Below are 7,649 nucleotides of genomic sequence, written 5' to 3' on the forward strand. Positions count from 1 at the left end.
TACCAAGGTCATATGAGGAAGCAATGTTACATGAAGATTGGAAAGAATCAGTGGGTGATGAAGCAAATGCTATGATAAAGAATGACACTTGGTTTGAGAGTGAGCTGCCAAGAGGGAAGAAGGCAGTAACAAGCAAGTGGATATTCACTATCAAGTATCTACCTGATGGAACTATTGAGAGGAAGAAGACAAGATTGGTGGCTAGAGGATACACTCAAACATATGGGGAAGACTACATTGATACCTTTGCTCCTGTTGCCAAACTCCATACCATAAGAATTGTACTATCTCTTGCTGTGAATCTTGAGTGGGAGCTGTGGCAGATGGATGTGAAGAATGCTTTTCTTCAAGGAGAGCTAGAGGATGAAGTGTATATGCATCCTCCACCAGGTCTAGAGCACCTTGTGAAACCTGGAAATGTATTGAGACTCAAGAAGGCTATCTATGGGTTGAAGCAATCTCCTAGAGCATGGTATAACAAACTAAGCACTACCTTAAATGGGCGTGGGTTCAAGAAGTCTGAATTGGATCACACTCTCTTCACTCTCACTACACCCTCAGGTATTATCTGTCTACTTGTATATGTGGATGACATTATCATAACAGGTAGTGATAAGGCTGGTATAAAAGCCACCAAGGAGTTTTTGAAATCTGTGTTTGAAATCAAAGACTTAGGAGAAATGAAATACTTCCTTGGAATTGAGTTGTGTAGATCTAAGGAAGGATTGTTCATTTCCCAAAGGAAGTATACACTTGATCTTTTGAAAGATGCAGGTATACAAGGAGATAAGACAGCAAAGATGCCTCTTGAAGATGGATACAAGATTCCACGTGAGGGGGAGATTGAAGATAGCAAGGTCTTTCATGATCCAAAGCTATACAGGAAGCTGGTAGGGAAGCTCATCTACCTCACCATCACAAGACCAGACATTTGCTTTGCTGTGAACCAAGTGAGCCAGCATATGCAAGTCCCAAAGGATCATCACTGGCGCATGGTGGAGAGACTGCTCTTGTATCTGAACGGGACATCAAGCCTTGGAGTTTGGATGGGATGCAACAAGAGTACTGAAGTAGTGGGATATTGTGATGCGGATTGGGCTGGAGATAGAGCAGATAGAAGATCAACCACCGGCTACTGTACATTCATTGGAGGCAACTTGGTGACTTGGAAGAGCAAGAAGCAGAAGGTGGTGTCTTGTTCAAGTGCTGAAGCTGAGTATAGAGCAATGCTGAAGCTTACCAATGAGTTGGTATGGATCAAAGGGATCTTGAAGCATGTGGAGATAGAGCAAGCAGCCCCAATGACTATGCATTGTGATAATCAAGCGGCTATACACATAGCAACCAACTCAGTCTTCCATGAGAGAACCAAGCACATTGAAGTTGATTGTCACAAGGTGAGGCAGATGATTGCCTTGGGAGTGATATTGCCATGCTATACAAGGAGTGAGGATCAACTTGCGGATGTGTTCACCAAAGCTGCAAGACAAAAGACTATGGAGTCCATTCACATCAGATTGGGGCTCATAGATCTTTCACCAAGGAGCTGATCCCCTCTGCCATGAGGTCTTTACTCTTTTTCCCTCATCAAGGTTTTGTCCCAATGGGTTTTCCTTGGTGAGGTTTTTAATGAGGAAGATCTCATGGCTGTTCCAAGCTTGAATGGATTCTAGGATTCAAGCTTGAGGGGGAGTGTTGAAATGAGTTGAGTATAAGCAAGGGAAGTGATTGGGGTATAAGGAAGCATTAGGAGAAGGATGGGTTAAGGAAAGGATGAGGTATGAAGTCGACCAGTCCGTACAATCCGTACTGGCCGTACTGGCCGTACAAGCCTTACCTTCCCGGGTCGACTTCATCATCAACCAAAACTTACCATCCTTACCCAAGTTACTTTGGAGTTACCGTGAGTGTTAAGAAGCCTTGTGACCGTTGAAAGGAAGAAAGGAGACGCGGAGAAGACAGGCTGGCATAGCTGTAAAGTGATCAGCATCTTGGAATATGCTGAAAGTGTGTGAAGCATTCCATTGGCTAGTTCAAACCATCCGCTCCCTTTAGCTTTGACTACACATGCTTTACCTTATCTCTTAAGCTGAAACCCTAGTCTTTTCTTTGCTATATATTGTAACTCTTGGTGATTAATGAAAGATAACACGAGTTTATGAGTCTCTCTCTCTAGTTCATCATGATAATCTCATACATCTTCTCTTAAACACTCTAATCTCTCTTGAATCTCTCTTAAACTACTCAATACCTTTCTTATTCTCTAAAATCATATGTCTGAGTGAACCCTCTTGCTACTGGTCTAGTCTTTTTCCTCTCAATCGACCCATCAGCCTTGTACTTGATTGTAAAGATCCATCTACTAGACACAGCTTTCTTCCCTTTTGGTAGTTCACTCTCATACCATGTATCATTCTTTATCATAGCTCCTGCCTCAGCTCCTACTGATTCCTTCCATTCCTTATCCTCCATTGCCTCTTCATAGCTTCTTGGAATGTGATTCTCATCCAAGTTTACCATGAATGCGCAATGTGCTTCTGGATATTGAGCAAAAGAACACACGGCCTGAGTAGGATGCTTCACAGCTTGGGCATTGTAGTACACTCTTGTGTTTACCCAACTGGAAGGATCCTTTCTCAGCCTTGTACTTCTTCTCAATACTGGCCCTTCTTGCGCCATCTCTTGTTCTTCTTCTTGTGGCAGCACACTTGTTTCAGATCTTTCTTCTCCTAGCTGACTTGCTTCAGCTCCTTCTCCCCTTAGCTGACTCTCTTCAGCTCCTTCTTCTTGATCATTTGATTCCACAGCTTGATCATGAGAGCCAGAACTCTCTTCTCTACTTGTTTCTTCATGGTTTGGAGTTCTTGTTTCATTCCCCCCCCTCATGCTCAAGGTTGGAAGTCTGATGATCCGGGACTGGGGTAGTGCTTCTCCCCCCTTGATGTCCTTGATTCATGTTGATTCCAAGGCCTTCTAGGATAATCCTCAAGGTTTCAGCTCTATCAGAGGTAAGATCCTTCAAGTCTTCTTGAATCTGTTCCTCATAATATCCTTTCTCTTCAACAAACTTCACTTCTCTAGATACTAACACCCTCCTTGTGTTAGGATCATAGCACTTGTATCCTTTCTGACTTGATGAGTATCCAATGAACATTGCCTTTGAACTCTTAGCTTCTAGCTTGTTTCTTATCTCTCCAGGCACCATCACAAAACACAAACACCCAAAGACCTTCATATGCTCGAGAGAAGGCTTGTACTGATTCAGTACCTCAAATGGTGATTGTCCTTGAAGGATCAGAGTTGGTGTCCTGTTGATGAGATAACACGCCGTAGCAACAGCATCACTCCAAAACTTCTTAGGCACATTGGATTGAAACATCATGGACCTGGCTACTTCCATCAAATGCCTGTTTTTCCTCTCAGCCACACCATTCTGTTGTGGTGTATAGGGACAGCTTGTCTGATGAAGAATTCCATGCTGAGCTAGGTGTAGCTTGAATGCTTGTCCTGTGTACTCTCCTCCATTATCTGACCTGAAAATCTTTATCTTGGCATTGTAATGGTTAGTCACATAGGATTGAAAATTTTCAAATGCATCAAGTACCCTATCTTTGGTTGGAATTAAAGTTAACCAGGTGTATTTGGATTTTTCATCAATGAAAGTTACATAATATTTATGGTTTTCTCTAGATAGGCAAGGTGCAGTCCAAACATCAGAATGAATAAGATCAAAACACTTTTCATAAACAGTAGTAGACTTGGTAAAGACAGTTCTACAATGCTTGCCTAAAATGCAAGCTTCACAATCATTATTCTCAAAGGAAACACCTGGCAACATCAGTTTTAAAGCCTTATTATGAGGGTGTCCTAATCTAGCATGCCACAATGCATTTTTACTTAAACCAGAACTAGAAACAGAAGTAAACGAGCAGCTATATCTAGAAACAGGAGTGAGATCTTCAAGTAAATATAGCTCTCCTTTAGTCACTCCCTTTCCAATCATCTTGCTGCTTTTAATATCCTGAAACTTCACATCATTAGGACTGAATATAACATTGCATTGCAAATCAGTAGCACATTTCTTAACAGATAACAAGTTTGATGTAAATTCAGGCATATAAAAAGCTTTAGTTTCTTTATCAAATAGTTTAAGACTTCCTATTCCTCTAATAGGAATCTTATCTCTGTTGAGATGAAGACCAAGAAGTGAAGAGATGGAGCTTTGGGGTTATTAGAGTGTTGAGGCTGAGACAGTAACTTTAAAGTTTTACCATGGTAACTTTTATTTTACCACAGTAACTTTGGAGTGGTAAGATAAAAGCATGGGAAGTTACCTTGAACCTATTTGGAGAAGGGATCACGTCCAAAGGGGAGCAAGGAGTGGTGTGGATAAGGTTTGGTCATAGCTGGAAAGGTGAAGCCACTTTACAGCCTGTCCAAGCATGTGAAGCATCTCAGCCTATTATCTGTATTGACCTCACATGCTTATAGGTCTGAGTTGAATTCATTGAACCTAGACATGAGTGTAATCTCTTTATCTCTTGTAAACATTCAGATGAATTAATCAATGGAGTTTTGAGTCTCTCTCTCTCTAGAATCTCTCTATTCTCTCTAAACTTTACTCTAATCTTCTCTGATTATTATTAAACACACTCTAATACACAAAAGTGTATATGGTATCAGAGCCAGGTTGCTCAAAAGGGGGTGAGTGTGTGATTTCTTTTTCGCAAATCTGGGTTCTTTCTTGAGTGTTCTTGGTGTTCTTGAGTGTTCTTGGTGAGTCTGGGTTATGTTCTTCAGTCACTAGGCTCGTTTGGATCTTTCTGATGGAAACAAACAACCTAGGCATGGAGATGAAGCATAGTTCTAGTATTCCATTGAAGCTTGAAGAGGAAACTGGTGGAAGTTGGTCAAGATGGGCGAAGGCAGTGTTGAGGAGCTGTGTGTTGTGGAGTAGTCATAAAAAGGGGAAGCCTTTGAGAAGGATGGCTACAGAAGCAGGTCAGGCGTGGAGTCTGAGGTATGAAGATAGAGTTGTTCAAGAAAACCATACAAGATGTGGGATTGAAGCAGCTCATGGGAGTAGATCCGATCTGAAGAAGGTCTGTGGAGTCAAGAGAGCTAACACAGACCTGAGAAGAAGAAAGGAAGAACTCCATCAGCTTGTGGGCAAGCTGAAATACTTGTGGAGAGAGTTGGATTTGTTGAGATCAAGAACATCAGATCCGGAGGTGATTCAAGAAAGGCTGGAGCAAGATGTAGTCTTGAGCCTTCTAGTGAGCTTAAACTCATCATATGGTCAGCTGATTATGCAAGTAGCCAAAGATGATGAGCGAGTAGATGTGGATGGGTTGTGTGAGCTTGTTCAGTCTTCATATAAAGTATATGAGAAGAGCAAGAGACTGATCAGGATCAGAGATGGTACAAGGTGTAAGAAGGGAAGATTGAGGAGACTGTCCAGGACTTGGGTCATGGTGAGAAAGACTCAGAGGAAGAGTAGACAGTGTGGATACTTTGGGAATGATATGGAGACAAGACTGGTTAAAGAGTTTGCGCAGCATGTGGTTAGAGGAGAGTGTTCCTACTCAGCCTATATGGGTAGTTCAGTAGAAGAAAGTGTGGTTATGAAGGGGCAAGGAACCAAAGGAGCAGATGATCCTATCACAAAGAAAGATTGGGATGGGTTTGTCAAGTATGTGTATGCTTTGGCTACGACCCGGAGACAAGGTGCTCCTGCCTTAGCATCCACATCCAAACCCATCATCATTGATTCTGGAGCAACACATCATATGATCAGTGATAGAAGTCTGATAAGTGAAGTCAAGGCTGCAACAGGGAGTGTCATGATAGCTAATGGTGCTAGGATCCCAATAGAAGGAGTGGGAAACCTCAAGCTGTTTGAGAAGAACTCACCTGCATTCTACCTGCCTCAGTTCACTTCAAATCTGATATCAGTGAAGAAGGCCACAGTTGATCTTGATTGTCAAGTAGTATTCAGGCCAAATGAAGTTGAGTTTCAAGATTTGAAGACTGGGAGAGTTATTGGTAGAGGAGACAGCAAGAATCAGTTATATCATCTCCAAACAGCTAAGACCTCTAACCCTATTGATTCTGTATGCTTGAGTAGTACTGCTGATAGGTGTGATAGTATTACTTGGCATGCTAGATTAGGACATCCTCATGCTCGTGCAATTGAATTGATTATGCCTAATATGTCATTCAATCACTTGGAATGTGAAGCTTGCATCTTAGGGAAGCATTGTAGAACTGTTTTCCCCACATCAGAGACCATATATGCAAATTGCTTTGATCTTGTTCATTCTGATGTGTGGACAGCCCCTTGTATGTCTAGAGAAAACCAGAAGTACTTTGTGACATTCATAGATGAGAAGTCTAAGTATACATGGATCACATTGCTGCCATCTAAGGATAGAGTTTTTGAGGCTTTTGTCAACTTCCAAGCATATGTAACTAACCATTACAATGCTACTGTGAAGGTACTACGGTCTGATAATGGAGGAGAATACACCAGTCATGCCTTCAAGAATCACTTGGCTAAACATGGGATAGTGCATCAGACCAGTTGTCCTTACACACCACAGCAGAATGGGGTAGCTGAGAGGAAGAATAGGCATCTGATGGAGGTGGCTAGATCCATGATGTATCATGCTAATGTTCCAAAGAGGTTTTGGGGTGATGCTGTTCAGACTGCATGCTATCTTATCAATCGGATTCCAACTAAGGTATTGAAGAATCTGTCTCCTTTTGAGGTGCTGAACAAGAGCAAGCCATACATAGATCATCTGCGTGTCTTTGGATGCCTATGTTATGTCTGGATTCCAGGAGAACAGAGAAACAAGTTGGAGGCAAAGAGTACTAAAGCAATGCTCATTGGGTACTCAGTAACTCAGAAGGGGTACAAGTGCTATGATCCAGCAACTAGGAGAGTGTTGGTATCTAGAGATGTTAAGTTTATAGAGGCAAAGGGTTATTATGAAGAAAAGAATTGGGAAGACTTGGAAGATCTGTCTCAAGAACCAAGAAACATGGCAGAGAATCTGAGGAACATCTTGGAAAGGCTTGGGGTAAACATGTCCCAAGAGAAGGTTAGAGAAGCTGAAAGAACTACCCCTCTTGATCATGAGGGGGGAAATGAGTCTGAATCAGGAGTGCAAGAGCAGCACCAAGGGGATTCAGGTCATCATGATCAAGATGTGACACAAGAAGTAGGGAATTTTCCTCAGGTGGATGAGCAGGGAGAGGTTCATGATCAAGAGGAGGTGAGTGAGACAGAAACAGAGGTTCAAGCAGAGGTTCAAGCTGAGGATCAGGTTCAGGCTTTGCGGAGGAGCACAAGGATAAAGAGGGATGCTTCCAACTGGGTAAACACGAGAGTGTACTACAATGCCCAGGCTGTGGAGCATCCTTTTCAAGCCGTGTGTTCCTTTGCAGAATATCCAGAAGAGCACATGGTGTTTATGTGTAACTTGGATGAGAATGAGATACCAAGATCTTATGAAGAAGCTATGAAGCACAAGGTTTGGAGAGATTCAGTAGGAGATGAAAGGGATGCAATGATCAGGAATGACACTTGGTATGAGAGTGAGTTACCTAAAGGGAAGAAGGCAGTTTCAAGCAGATGGATCTTC

This window comes from Brassica rapa, unplaced genomic scaffold (assembly GCF_000309985.2).
Source record: "Brassica rapa cultivar Chiifu-401-42 unplaced genomic scaffold, CAAS_Brap_v3.01 Scaffold0897, whole genome shotgun sequence".
Classification (NCBI taxonomy): Eukaryota; Viridiplantae; Streptophyta; class Magnoliopsida; order Brassicales; family Brassicaceae; genus Brassica; species Brassica rapa.